The sequence below is a fragment of the Pteronotus mesoamericanus genome, unplaced genomic scaffold (genome assembly GCF_021234165.1).
Source record: "Pteronotus mesoamericanus isolate MK-2021 breed Mesoamerican mustached bat unplaced genomic scaffold, CSHL_Meso_final contig_702, whole genome shotgun sequence".
NCBI classification, from domain to species: domain Eukaryota; kingdom Metazoa; phylum Chordata; class Mammalia; order Chiroptera; family Mormoopidae; genus Pteronotus; species Pteronotus mesoamericanus.
The window spans coordinates 7,071,258-7,086,245 of NW_026555239.1; the positions used below are offsets into that span (position 1 = coordinate 7,071,258).

At 46.1% G+C, this 14,988-nt stretch overlaps 1 protein-coding gene and 1 pseudogene across 1 annotated transcript in view; both read right to left on the reverse strand.

Annotated features, from left to right (window-relative positions):
- The window catches only part of BRD1 (bromodomain containing 1), a 44,494-nt gene extending 43,192 nt beyond the window's left edge, over positions 1–1,302 (reverse strand). Inside the window, exon 1 of the mRNA XM_054582506.1 lies at positions 1,014–1,302. The gene's annotated coding sequence lies outside the window, so the exon portion shown is untranslated. The remainder of the gene's footprint in view (positions 1–1,013) is intronic.
- A 6,409-nt stretch (positions 1,303–7,711) lies between these two features.
- LOC129077979 (uncharacterized) lies at positions 7,712–7,859 on the reverse strand (annotated as a pseudogene).
- Between the last annotated feature and the right edge of the window lie 7,129 nt (positions 7,860–14,988).

Here is a 14,988-nt window from a genome sequence, read left to right on the forward strand (position 1 = left end):
CGGGTTGTGTGCAGACCGAGTGAACCCCAAGCGCTCAAGCCAGTCCCTGGCAGAGCAGGTGCTAGGCCAGGCGAGCAGACAGCCCCCTAAGTCTACAGCGCTGCTTTACGCGACGACCACGCAGGGATGAAGTCCGTGGAATGACGGGACCGTTCTCGATGGGGTGGTGGTTTCCTGGGCGTTAGCCGTCGGTCGGGACTTACTGTGAGCTCACAGCAGCTGCACTTTCTGCAAACTGTGCCTCAATAAAGTTCCTTCTTCAAAGAAGGGCCCAGGAGAGCCGGGGCACAAGTCCATTTCACGGTGTTTACTGCCAGCGCCGCCCGGAAGCGGGAGGGACGCCTCCCTGCGCGGCCGAACGCCTGACCTTGCGTCCACCGACTCCCCGGTCTCGTAGGAAGCCTTTAAGTCGGGCCTACGGACAGGCTCCTGACCGGCAGAACGTACGAGTGTGTCTGTTACATAACGCGACCCGCGGGCGCGACGAGGGCTCCCGGCCGGGTACAGCCGGCTCTCGCGCGGGTCCCGCCCCGCTGAGGCCGCCCCTGCGCTGCCCGAGCCCGAGGCCGGCAGGGCGGGCGGGCCCGGAACGAGGCCGCAGGGCGGGCGGGCCCGGAACGAGGCCGGCGCCCGCCGCCCGGCCTCGCGCCCCGCCGCCCGGCCTCTCCCACACCCCCCGGCTCCCGCCGCTCCAGACCACCCGGCGCCCGCCCCACAGACTGGTCTCCCAGCTTCCTCGACACCCCGGTTCCCGGCCTGGCGCCCACAGCCCAGACTCCCACAGGCCGGACCGCCCGAGCAGCTGGGCCTCGCCGCGGCCCGGCCTACCGCCCCAGGCTGGCCGCCCCGGCCTCCCTCCGCGCCCGCCCGCCGCCCGCGGACAATGCGCCGCCGCTGCCGCCGCCGCCGCCACCGCCGCGGCCTCCAACATGGCGGCGGCCCGGCACCCGGCGGCAGGCGGCCTACGAGGCGGCGGCTGCGGCGGCGACCACCGCCCGCCCCCGCCCACTCACCTTCGGGGCCGCGGGAGCCCGGCGGGCGGGCGGCGCGGGGGCCGGCGCGGCCGAGGCGGCGCTAATGGCGCCCGCGGCTCCTCCGCCAACGGCCGCGCAGGCCCGGCGCCGCCGCTCTGGGCGCGGGCTCCTGTCGGCGGGCTCCTGTCGGCGGGCAGCGGCGCGACGGCGACGGAGCCGGGGAGGCCCGGCGGGGCCCGGCCGGCGGCGGGGTGCGGGGAGCGGGGCGCGGCGCGGGCTCGGGGTTGCTCAGACGCCCGAACCGGCTCGCTCGCTCGCTCTCGAGCGAAGGAAACAATGCGGCGAGCGCTCCGCCCGGCGGCTGCGTGCGAGACGTGCCCCGCCCGCCGCCGTGACGCAAGCTCGGGGGAGGGGCTCCAGGGGGCGGGGCCCGAGGACTGCAGGACGCCGGGGTCGAGGCCGAGGCCGGGGCCGGGGCCGGGGCCGAGGCCGAGGCGTACGAGACGTCATGACTGGGGGCTGAGAGGGATGAGGCGGCTGGCGGCCTGAGGGGGCTGGGGGCTGAGGGGCTGAGGCTGTGGGGCTGGGGGCTGAGGGGCTGAGGCGGTGGGACTGGGGGCTGAGGGGGCTGGGGGATGAGGGGATGAGGCGGTGGGACTGGGGGCTGAGGGGCTGGGGGCTGGGGGGATGAGGCGGTGGGACTGGGGGGATGAGGCAGTGGGACTGGGGGCTGAGGGGGCTGGGGGTATAAGGTGGCTTGACTGGGGGATGAGACTGTTGGAGGCCTGAGGGGACTGGAGGCTGAGGGGGCTGGGGGCTGAGGGGGTGAGGCGGTGGGACTGGAGGCTGAGGGGGCTGGAGGCTGGGGGGGTGAAGCGGTGTGACTGGGGGCTGAGGGGGCCGGGGGGGGTGAGGCGGTGGGACTGGGGGCTGAGGGGGCCGGGGGGGGGTGAGGCGGTGGGACTGGGGGCTGAGGGGGCTGGGGGGGGTGAGGCGGTGGGACTGGGGGCTGAGGGGGCTGGGGGCCCGAGGGGCACCTGGCAGGGGAAAGGGGCAGCTGGGCGGAGTTGCCTGAGGGGATCTCAGCGGGGTGGAGGCCTAAGAAGTGGGTCTGAGGGCTGGATCAAAAGCGGGGAGACAGCGGATGGGGGCACCTAGGGAGCGCTGGGCTGGGAGGAAGGGAACGGCCCACGGTGGAAGGAGGAGAGGGGCTGTGGACACCAGAGGGGGGAGGGTCTGCCGGGAGGGCAGGGCTGCTGGGAAGGATGAGAAAAGCAGGCGGAGCGCTGGGGAGCCCCAAGGGGGCTCCCGATGGGGTGGGGCTAGGAGGGGTCTCAAAGGTGAGCATTTGGGGGAACTCAGGTGCCTGACCTTTGTTTAAACTCTAAAATTACATGGTTTTGTGGCAGTTTTCATCTGGACATTTTGTCCCAACATGTTTCGAGAAGAGGGAGAAACCTAGACGGCTCCTTGGCTTCCTTGAAGGATTTGTTAGTGCAGGACTGTTTGTGTGGGCAGCCCACATCCAGCCGGGGGAAAGGAAACAACAGGTGGCCCCCTGCCTACTGCATCAGGGAAGGCTGCTCCGGAAGAGAACGGACCGCGCTCCCCCTGCCAAGGCAGACACTGGGTCCTTTTGAGCTGATCAGATCTTCCCCTACAAGGGCAGGCAGTGCAGGGTCCACTGCTTAGGGTCCTCCACCAAATGCCTGATTGGGAGTGGGCTGACTCTGCCCACCCATGTGTCCTAAGTGGGGGATGGAGCCCCACAGGCCTTTTGCTGACCAGCACTGTGTCCCACTGCACCCAGTGCAAAAGTTGAGAAGTGAAGGCTTGAAAGGTGGCTTAGGACTGCAGCTAACACCAGGCACCCAGTGGTCAGACATGAGCAAGGTCCCACCTCCAGACAAATCTTTGGGTCAACGTGGGGCAGGCCCAGCACATCTGCACCAGACCCAGGAGCTGCTAGTTCTCTGCTTTAAAGATGTCCGCTCATCTGCGTGCAAAAACGCCAAGGCAGCCAGTAATGGAGGGCAATCGAGCAGGGCCTGCACCCTTCTCTACTTTGGGCAAGCCAGATGGAAACCAACAAGGTGGATGGTCTCACAACACAGCAGAAGTGAGAGTCTCATGAAAGAGAAGATGGAAGACAACAAAACCCTTCTCCACAGAACAGGAGAGAGAAGAGGAGAATGGCTTCTCAAAGGATCAAGGTTTGCCAAAGGAGTTAAGAAAGACCCATTCTGGAATTCCAAGGATAAAAAACCGAGCTCAAAAAACTTCAGAGAAGAAAGACCTTTCATCAGACTGCACCTGATTGTCCCTTGTTTTGAGAGAAGGGAGAAGCCTAGATGCTTCCTTGGCAAAACAGAAACTGACTAAATACTAAAAGAACTGAGCCTAGAATTCCATACCCAGTGAAACTAACATTCAAGTAAAACAGCAAAATAAGGGTATTTCACAGCCTGTAAACACTCAAGTTTGCCTCACACAAAGTCTCTAAAAAAACTACTGAAAGATACACCCTAGTAAAATGAAAACAATCCAAGAGTAAGCCATGAATGCCAGCAAAGGAGCCAGTTTGGGCTGTTAAAAGAAAATCAAATAACATTTCGAGAGAAAATCCCAGATGAACTGAACATGGCTATGACAAGAGGAAAGGGGAGCAGGAAATAAAAGCTTACTAAAGTTCTTGAATTGTCAGAGGATTTTAGAATCAACAGAGAAAGGTTTAAAATGTTAAAATATCTGTTACCACTAGAAGAATGGAAATAGGATTTACAAACTTAAAGACAGCTGGGGAAAACTGAAATAAAGAAAAATTGACAGTGCCAACAAAAAGGAAAGAGAGGAAAAGGTAAATGCATGGTATATAAGGAACACAATATGAGATGACAGGAATAAATTTAAATGAGTAATGGTTGAATTAACATCATCTACTAAAAGATGGAGACTCCAACTGGAATCTAAATATCATTAAACAGTGTTTACAAGAAATACACCTTAAAATGTCACAGAGATTGAAAATAAAAGAATGGAAAGCATGTATCATACTTCTGCTTCTCAAAAGACCTGCTTCTCATAAAGAGAATGAAGAACAAAAGACTAAAAGCTAGACAGTATTTGCAACAAGTGTACCTTGCAAATGATTAATATCCAGAATATATAAAGAACCCTTGCAAATCCATTAGAAAAAGACAAGCCCATAGAATGATGGGTAAAACTCAATAATCAGGCTCCTTGATTTAGAAATGCAAACTGAAACCACAGCAAATGAGCACGAATGTTAAAGTCTGGCAATACCCAATGATGGCAAGAAGGTAGATCAACTGAACCCTACTGGCTGGAATGTTAGGTAGTGCAATTATCTTGGTAAATAGAAGAGCATTACCCAGTGAAGTTGGACATGTGTATCTGTTATCACCGCATAGCAAACGCCCCCAAAGCTTCATAGCTCAAAACAACAATCATTCCTTTTGCTCATGGATCTGCTATCTCAGCAGGATTCAGCAGCCACAGGTGGTCAGGTTCTAAGAGCAAGAATCCCAAGAGAACTAAGTGGGACCTATGTCACTTTTATTTTTTTGTGAAGTGGCACACTGGGTTTCCAGATTTGTATCACTTTTATATTGTCACCTTACAAGTCACATAGCATAATTTTTGCACAAACCTGTCCAGATTCAACGTATGGGGGGGCGGGGAACACTGACCCCTACTTCCTGTGGAGAGAAATGTCATTTCTTTAATCCTCATCCGATGATACGTTTATTGATTTGAGAGAGAAACATCGATCCATTTCCTCCTGCACACGCCACAACCAGAGATCGAACCTGCAACTCTTGGTGTATGGGATGATGCTCCAACCAACTGAGCCACCTGGCCAGGGCAGTCACATATTCAGAGAAGCATGAAGTGTGGGACAAGTTGTTGTGGCCTCTGTGGGAAAAGGCAAGCTGCCACAATATGCACGCCCTTCCCAGCTGTAGGGTTAAACAGATGTATATTCCTAGGTTAATTCCATGCCTAGATTCCATGCCTTGTTCATCTGGAGATACCTGTCGATGTTCGAAGCAGCACTGTTATTAGCAAAATTACTAGTAAAAAAAACAAACAAACCAAAAAACTTTAATGTCCATGGATAACAAAGTGAGGTGTGAAGCTAAATTTTTATGTTATTTTTTAATGTTCTATTTTCTGGCAGAAGTAAGATAAAATCCATTTTATTCTTGATCTATTTCTAACCTTTAATTTAGTAGACTGTGCTTTCACAAACAAGTGAAACATTATTTAAATGGTATTTTCTCAGTACAGAATTCAGGAAAAGTTTTTACTGAGTCTTCACTTTTAATATAAATCTAGTTATTTGAATAGTTTCAATAAAAACCAGTCCTCCTTTTTACCAGGATATAATTAGACAAATCAATTGTGCAACCAATGCCTTATGTTCATGTCATATTTGATAATACATTTCACATGATTCCGCATAGCCCACCCAGCTTTGGAACAAGGGTTGTGGCATCTGTGTTGAACCAAAACCCATACAGGCCTCAGACACACACTGATCTCTCAGCCTAACGTGTAGTAGGAAAAGAGCTGTGGCAGACACTACAGTTCTCGAGAAAATAAAGATGTACCCAAGTTCCTAAGTACTGCAGGCAAACCTGAGGGAGATTGGTTTGGTTAGGTTTTGTAACCTAGGAATAAAAGGACAAATAGGAGAAATTAAAATCTCAGGCATGACAGACACCCAATCCTACATTCCTTATGATGACATCTCCAGACAGAAGTTGAATTTCCGGCCTCTGCTGTTGGGTAACACCACATGGCTTAGATGTGCAGGCCCAACCAGGAGACTCATATGTGTTAATTACAGCATGTGTGGATCAATCAGGTCCAAACACAACAAGACCAGCTTTCAGTGCTCAAGACTAACCTCTGTGATTATCATCATGAAGGGGGAGAGGCTAATAAAAAATTTCCAAAATTTCTGAAAAGACAGGATGGCAGTGGGTCCTTTGGGTGGGAGGCAGAGTGTTGTCTAGAAGACCTGCCAAGGGAATTTTCTGATTCTCTGGGGCATGCTTTTTAACTTGTTACTTACTATTGATTGTGGGTTTTTTACAACTTGGGGAGGGCAGACTTGTAGAAAACGATGATTAGGTAAAATGATTCTTGTCTGAAAGCAAATGTAAGTGAATTTTGCCCAGTAGTAAATGATGGAAATTATTTATCTACAGAAAAGTTTACAGTTAGAAGAGGTTGTGGTTTTATGGCCCTGTAGAACATTGATCTGTTTTTAATCTAAATCAGCAAGTCTACTCAAGTAAGCTTTTTCTCATCCACTACAAATACTTCCCCCTCTCTCCAATCTTTTGAGGCAGCCTTACCATCATGCTGACTTCTGCATGAATGATTTAAATAAATCTTTGACACATCCTTAAAGTTGTAGAGTCATATTTTTAACTTTTTGAAAAATGATGCTTTGACAGCTCCTATATCTACTGCCTCCTCAGCATCTCCTCTGGGGTGTTTAATAGGCCTCTCAAACTTAACATGCCTGATACTGAGCAGCTGGCCTTTGTCTCCAAACTTCTTATCTTCCCCCTCTGTTATGGGTTCAATTGTGTCTCCCCAAAAGATATATGATATTCTAACTCCTGGAACCTGTGAATGTGACCGTGTTTGGAAATAGGATCTTTATAGATGACCAAACTAAGATGAAGTCATTAGGGTGAACCCTAATCCAGTGACTGCTGTCCTTATAAGAAGAGAATTTGGGCACAGACACACAGGGAGAAGCACATGTGACAATACAGGCACAGATTGGGAGGATGCAGCTACAAGCCAAGGACCACCAGTCACCAGGAGCTGGAGGAGGCAGGAATACCCTCTCATACAGATTTCAGAGGGAATGCAGCCCTGCAGACACCCAGATCTCAAACCTCCAGCGTTCAGGACTGTAAGACAAAAAATTTTCTATTTTTTTAAACCACCCGGTTGGTGGTTATTTGTTATGGCAGTTACACCTTCCCAGTAAACAGTGACTCCATGCCTCCTGAGTGAAAGGCAGTGCCTTACTGCTCACATCTGACCCAACAGCAAATCCTGTGGGCTCCCCCTTCACCAGGCGCCTCTAGATTTTTTTCTATACATAGCAGCCCAAGTGATACTGCCACTCCTGTGCTTAGAACCTTGCAGTGGTTCATCCCTCTCAGAATAAAAGCCAAAGTCCTCAACTCAGCAACCAAAATAAGCAAGCAGCTTTAAAAAATGAGTAAAGGACTTAAGTAAATATTTCTCCAAAGAAAATATAAAATGGCCAATAAGCACATGAAAAGATGCTCAGCATCATTAGCCATCGGAGAAATGCAAGTCAAAACTGCAATGAGATACCACTTCATACCACTAGGAAGGCTAAAATCAAAAAGTCAGATACTATCAAGTGCTGGTAAGGATATGGAGAAATCGGAGATCTCTTGCACTGTTAGCAGGAATGTAAAATGGGACAGCTGCTTTGGAAAACAGATGGGCACTTCCTCAAAATGCTAAAAAGGGTTACCATAAAACCCAGCAATTCTATTCAGAGACATATACATACCTAAGAGAAATGAAAAAACACCTGTCCACACAGAAACTTATGTAAAGATCCATAGCAGTATTATTCATAGTAACCAAAAAGTGAAAACCAACCAAATGTCCATAAACTGATGAATAGACAGGTAAAATGTGATCCATAAATGGAGTATTATTCAACAGTAAAAGGAAATGAAGTACTGAAATGTGCTACAACATGGGTGAATCTTGAAAATATTATGCAAAGTGAAAGAACCCAAAAGGCCACATATTGTACTACACTTGATCTTAGCCAAAAGGCCGAGAAGCAATGGGCCACGTATTGTATGATTTCATTGATATGAAATGTCCATAGTAGGCAAATCTGTAGAGACAGAAAGCAAATTTGTGGTTGCCAGGGCCTCAGGTGAGGGGGAAATGGGAAGTGACTGCTAATTGGTACAGGGTTTCTTCGGGGATGGTGAAAATGTTCTAAAGTCGACTGGCAAGAGTTTCACAACTCTGTGTATCCACTAAAAGCAATTCAGTTGCACATTTTAAGTGGATGAGTTATATGGTATATGAATTATATATCAATAAAGTTGTTTTTAAAATACATTCAATTATTACATAATAAAATTTTAAAATAATATCAGAGACTTCTAGTTCAGGAGTAGATGATATGAACACATCTCTCCCTGCTCCTCCAACTATTGGGGTGGCCAAAAAGTTCATTTGGTTTTTTCCATAAGATGGCTCTAGGAGCACTTAGTTCTCTTTAACTTCATTCAAAACAATTTTGTTGGATTATATTGTGACAGCTGTCATATCAGTGTGCATTTTTAAAAAACTTATCGAGATTGGTGAATTTGGGGGCAGCCATTTTAATACTGAAGATGGAAAAATATGCAACAATTTGGACATATTATGCTTTGTTATTTCAAGAAAAGTAAAAACGCAACTGAAACACACAAAAAAAGATGTGTACAGTGCATAGAGAAATTACTGTGACTGACTGAATGTGTCAAAAGTGGTCTGTGAAGTTTCGGTGCTGGAGGTTGCTCGCTGGAGGATGCTCACATCAGGCAGACCGGTTGATGTTGATAGCGATCAAATAGAGACATTACTTGAGAACAATCAATGTTATACTACACAGGAAATGGCCAACATACCCAAAATATCCAAATCAATAAAGTTATTAGTGAAAAGGAAAAACGTATCTTTTATTTTACAGGAAAAACTAAAACTTTTTGGCCGGCCCAATAAATACAAATTTAAAAACAATACAGCAGACAACTATAGGCCTCTGAATGGTGGGAATAGGAAGGTAGGCTGGCCAGACCTGGGACTGAGGAAAAACACAGCAGCAGCCTGGAGTCTTCCATTCCCCACCAGCAGGACAAGGCAGCCCGGGCCCAGTGTCTCCCCGCCCACCCTCAAACCAGCAGCTGTGGGAGCCTAACTACCCTCCCACAGAGGAAGGGCAAAGGTTGAATAAGAACCTTGCTGGCACCACGTCTCAGGAAGTATTCTCCATCCCGTGGGCCCACCCTTTCTCCGAGGCCACCAACCAGTACTGGGCAGCCTGGACAATCACCTCTGTCCCAACAGACAGCAGCAGCAGAATTGAGTGGAAGCTCCAGTGGTAACAGATGAACAAAGCAGACCAAAAGAGAAATGCAAAGGCCCTGAAAACTAAATTATCATTGCAGCCACAACCCACAAAAGTAGGCCAGGATGACTGCCTGCTAAAATGGAAGGTTTAAATTAGATTCAGATCTCCTAATACACTACCCAAACTATGTAGATTATAATTTTTTAAATTACTGTCATACCAAGAACCAGGAAATTCCTAACCTGAATAGGAAAAAACAATCAACAGATATCAACACTGAGATGAATCAGATGTTGGAATTATCTGACAGGGATTGTGAAGCAGCCATCACAAAAATGCTTTAACAAGCAACTACAAATTATCTTGAAACAAAGTGAAATATAGAAAATCTTAGCAAACAAGCAAGTTATTAAAATAAAACAAATGTAAATTATAGAACTGAAAAATGTAATACACCAAAATAAAAGAAACTTGCTCAGCCCTACCTGGTTTGGCTCGGTTGGTTGGACCATTGTCCCATAACCAAAAGGTTTTGGGTTCCCTTCCCCATCATGGCACATACCCAGGTTGCAGGTTCTATCCCTATTATGGTGCCTATGATCCCTGGTCTGGGTGCATATGGGAGGCAAACAATTGACGTTTCTTTTTCACACTGATGTTTCTCTCCCTTTCTCTCACCCTGCCTCTTTTTCTGAAAATCAATGAAAATATGCCCTCAGGTGATGATTAAAAAAGAAAAACTTGCTCAATAGACTCCACAGCACACTTGATATGACAGCAGAAAGGTTCCATGAACTAGAAGATAGAACAACGGATTTTCAATCAGAGCAACAGAGAGAAAATAAATTGAAAAACATAACATAACAAAGCTTCAGGGGACTATGGGACTATGAAAAAGAAAATTCACGTTTGTATCCTTGGATCCCAGAAGGAGAGGAAAAGGATATGAGGCTGAAAAAAATATTTGAAGAACTAATGGCAGGAACTTTCCAAATCTGGCAAAAGACATAAACCTATACATTCAAGAGACTAAGCAAATCCCAAACAAAATAAACCGAAAGAAATCTAAGACATGCACATGATAATTAAACTTCTGAAAACTAATGACAAAGAAAAAAGTCTTGAACATGGACACAGAGAAGCAACACATTGCCTATAAGGGAAGAAAAACTGGAATAACGGTGCATTTTTTGTCAGAAACCACAGAGGCCAGAAGGAAGTAGCACATTTTTCAAGTACGAAAAGGAAAAAACCATCAACCATGAATTCTATATGTAGTGAAAATATGCTTTAACAATGAGGGGGGAAATAAAAACATTCTCAAAGAAAACTAAAATAATTAGTCACTAGCAGAATTATCCATAAATAATAACTCAAGGAAGTTCCCCAAATGAAAAATAAATCATAGAAGAAAGCTTGGAGTTCTAGAAAGGAAAGAAAAACACTGGAATGTGTAAAACAGAGTAACTCTAACAGATTATACTTTTTATCATGAGTTTCTAAATTATGTTGGATTATTGAAGCAAAACTTGAAACCATCTGCTCTGGCTGAGTGGCTCGGTTGGTTGGAACGTCATCCTATACACCAAAAGGTTGCAGGTCTGATCCCTGGTTAAGGCACATATCTAGGTTGGGGGCCTGATCCCCAGCTGGAGCGCATCCAGGGGGCAATCAATTGATATTTCTCTCATACTGATGTCTCTCTCTCTCTCTCTCCCCCCGCCAACCACCTTCCTCTTTCTAAAATCAGCAAGTATATTGTCAGGTGATGATTTTAAAAAAACTTGTAACTATCTGATATGGCACTAAAATATATAAATACAAAATATTTTAGATATATTTTTTAAATGCAGATGGTAAAGGGAGCTAAGTGAAAGTAAGTGTTCTACACAGTTTCAAAGTGCTAAAATTGTATCTGTAGACTTTGATAACTTATGTATGTATACTGCAATACCCAGAAAACCACTGAGAGAACTATACAAAGTGTTACACTCAAAAGCAGTATAAAAAAATCAAAATGGAATTATAAACCATGTTCGAGTACCCCACAGGAATGCCAAAACAGAAAGAAATGAAGAAGAAAGAGAAGGAATAAACAGAAAACAAATAATAAAATGGCAGACTTAAACCCAAATATATCGAAAAACTTAATGTAAATGGCTAAAGATGCATTAAAACACACAGACTGCCAGAGTGAATTAAGAAAAAACAAAACCCAACTACATGCTGCCTACAGGAAACTCACTTCATACATAATGATATAAGTAGGTTGAAAATAAAAGAATAACAAAAATATAATAAATGCAAACATTAGTAAAAATGTAGGAGTGGCCAGAGTTCATAGTGGCTATAGTATATATTATATATTATAATGTTAATTATATATTAAAATCAGGTAGACTCAGAACAAATAAAATTACTGGGAACAAAGAGGAACATTACATAATGATAAAAGGACCAATCCTTCTGAAAGACAAAGTGACCCTAAATGTGTATGCATCAAACAACAGTTTTAAACACATAAAGCAAAAAAATTACAGAGCTGAAAAGAGATATAAGCAAATCTAAAATTATAGTTGGGGACTTCCCTCTTTAGCAACTGATAGAACTGCTAGACAGAAAGTCAATGAAGACACAGAAGATCTCAATACCATCATCCAACAAGATCTAAACAACACTCATAAAACACATAACAACAGCAGAATATACATCCTTTTCAAGCACTCATGGAACATTAATCAAGATAGACCATATCCTGGCTCAAAAAACAAATATCAAAAAATTTAAGAGTTTAAATCATACAGGGTATGTTTTCTGATCATAATAGGATCAAACTAAACTCCAACCTTAAGAACTTAGGGGAAAAAAAAGACCAAAATAAGCCCAAAGCAAGCAGAAGAAAGCAAATAATATAAACAAGAGAAAAATCAGTGAATCAAAGAGCTGGTTCTTGGAAAAGACAACAAAATTGACAAACCTCTGGCAAGACTGACAAGAAAAAAAAAAGAGGGCAGGTAACTAATATAAAGAATGAGGAATTCTGGTCAAGATGGAGGTGTAGGTAGACACACTTTGCCTCCTTGTACAACTACAGAAAGAACTACAACTAGTTCTCAAAACAAGTAACACCTAAAACAGTCAGAAAACTGAGCTCTCCAGTAGTCCAACCACCAAGGATTTAAAGAAGCCACATTCATCCAGGCCTGTAGGAGAGGCAGAGTTGCAGAGATGGGTGGAGAGCCACAGAGACACAGCATGGCCTGGACAGCCCGCAGCAACAGAAGAGACAATCCCACCGTCCCCTATGGCGGGTAAAAATCAGGAGGGACACCTTGGGAGCAAGCAATGTCAGCCGCAGGCCAGACTGTGCAGCCCAGGGGTCCACTGCCGGGAAGATAAACCCCCATAGCATTTGGCTGTAAAAACCAGTGGGGGTTGGGGCAGTGGAAGAAATTACCAGATTTTCAGGAGACTCCATTTAAAGGGCCCACGCAAACTTAGAATGTCTGCAAACCCACCCACTCTGGGATTCAGCATCAGGGCAACAGCTGGAAGGGCGCGAGTCTCCCACGGGGAGGAGGTAAAGTGACCGGGGAGAGGGTGAGTGCCAGGCAGACCTTCAGAGGCCAGGCAGAGGTTTCTCCAAGCCCTCCCCACACACCAAGCCACAAAGCTGTGAAGGGGGTGGCCCCACCCTGGCCACTACCCGAGGCTCCGCCCCACAGTTTACAGGTACCTTTACTACACTAGGCCGCGCGACTAGGAAAGGGAGGCAAAGCAGCTTTACCTGATACACGGAAACAAACACAGGGAGGCTGCCAAATTGCAACGACAAAGAAATATGGCCCAAATGAAAGAACAGAACAAAATCCCTGAAAAAGAACGGAAAGAAACGGAGATAGCCAACCTAAGAGATGCAGAGTTCAAAACACTGGTTATCAGGATGCTCAAAGAACTCACTAAGTATTGCAACAACATAAAAAAGGCCCAGGAAGAAATGGAGGTTACATTAAGTCAAATAAAGAAAAATCTACAGGGAACCAACAATGGAGAGGATGATGCCAAGATTCAAATCAATGACTTGGAACATAAGGAAGAAGCAAGCATTCTCCCAGAACAGCAAGACGAAAGAAGAATTTTAAAAACAAGACGATAGTACAAGGACCCTCTGGGACATCTCCAAACGTCCCAACATCTGAATCATGGGGATGCCCGAAGGAGAAGAGGAAGAGCAAGAAATGGAAAACTTATGTGAAAAAAATTGAAAAACTTCCCTAATTTGGCCAAGGAAATAGACATACGATTGTGTCCAGGAAGCACAGAGTCCCAAGCAAGTTGGACCCAAAGAGGACCACACCAAGACACATTAAAAGGCCAAAGGTTAAAGATAGAGAATATTAAAAACAGCAAGAGAAAAGCACACAGTTACCTACAAAGGAGTTCCCATAAGACTGTCAGCTGATTTCTCAAAAGAAATTTTGCAGGCAAGAAGGGGCTGGCAAGTATTTGAAGTGATGAAAAGCAAGGACCTACAACCTAGATGACTCTACCAGCAAAGCGTATTACTTAAACCGGAAGGGCAGATAAAGCATTTCCCAGACAAGATAAAGCTAAAGGAGTTCATCATCACCAAGCCATTATTACATGAAATGTTAAAGGGACTTATTTAAGAAAAATATCAAAACTGTGAACATTAAAATGGCAACAAATTCACAACTATCAACTGAATCTAAAAAAACAAACTAAGCAAACCACCAGAACAGGAATGGAGTCATAGATCTGGAGATCATTTGGAGGGTTATCAGCGGGGAGGGGGAAGGGGAGGATGGGGAAAAAGGTGCTGGGATTAAGAAGCATAGTTGGTAGGTACAATACAGGGGGAGGTTAAGAACAGTACAGGAAATGGAGAAGCCAAAGAATTTACATGCATGACCCATGGACATGAACTGAGAGGACTGCTGGAGGAGAGGGAGTACCAGGCGAAGGGGGGCACAGGGGGGCAAATTGGGACAACTGTAATAGCATAATCAATAAAATATACTTTTTAAAAAAAGAACAAAACAGGAGGTATCACTCCAGACCCTACAGAAATCAAAAAGGTAGTTAAGAAGGGTGTGATGGTTCATTTTACATGTCAACTTGGCTGGGTCACAGTGCCCGGATATGTGGTCAAACATTATTCTGGACATGTCTGTGAGGGTGTTTTGGGGTGCAATTTACAACAAAATCAGTGGACTTTGAGTAGAACAAATTGCTCTCCATAATGTGGGTGGGCCTTGTCTCATCAGTTGTATGCAAACAGGTTTGACATCATCAGCCACTAGGGAAACGCAAACTAAAAGCACAATAAGCTACCACACCAATCATAGTAACAAAAATAAAATATTGTGACCACAACTGCTGGTGGAAACGTGGAGAAACCTGGTCACTCACACGCGGTGAGTGCAGATGGGAAGTGGCGCAGCTGCTCTGAAAACCAGCTTGGCAGTTTCTTCGAAACCTAAACACTCAAGTACTCCATGACCCAGTAGTTGCGCTCTGGATACTTACTTGTCCCAGAGAAATAAACACAGCTCTTCACACCACAGTCTAAACGCAAACGTTCATAGTGTCTTTATTAGTAATAAACCAAAGTTGGAAGCAGCCCACATGTTCTTCAGTAGGTGAGTGGTTAGCCAAAGAGGCTCACCCACACTATGCCCAGTACAAGGCCCACACTGTTGATGCATGTAACACCTCGGAAGGATCCCCAGGGAGCTACACTGGGCCAAACAGCTACTCCCGACGCTTACCTACTACACGACTCCACCTACGGAGCACTCAAATGACATTTTAGGGATGCAGGAC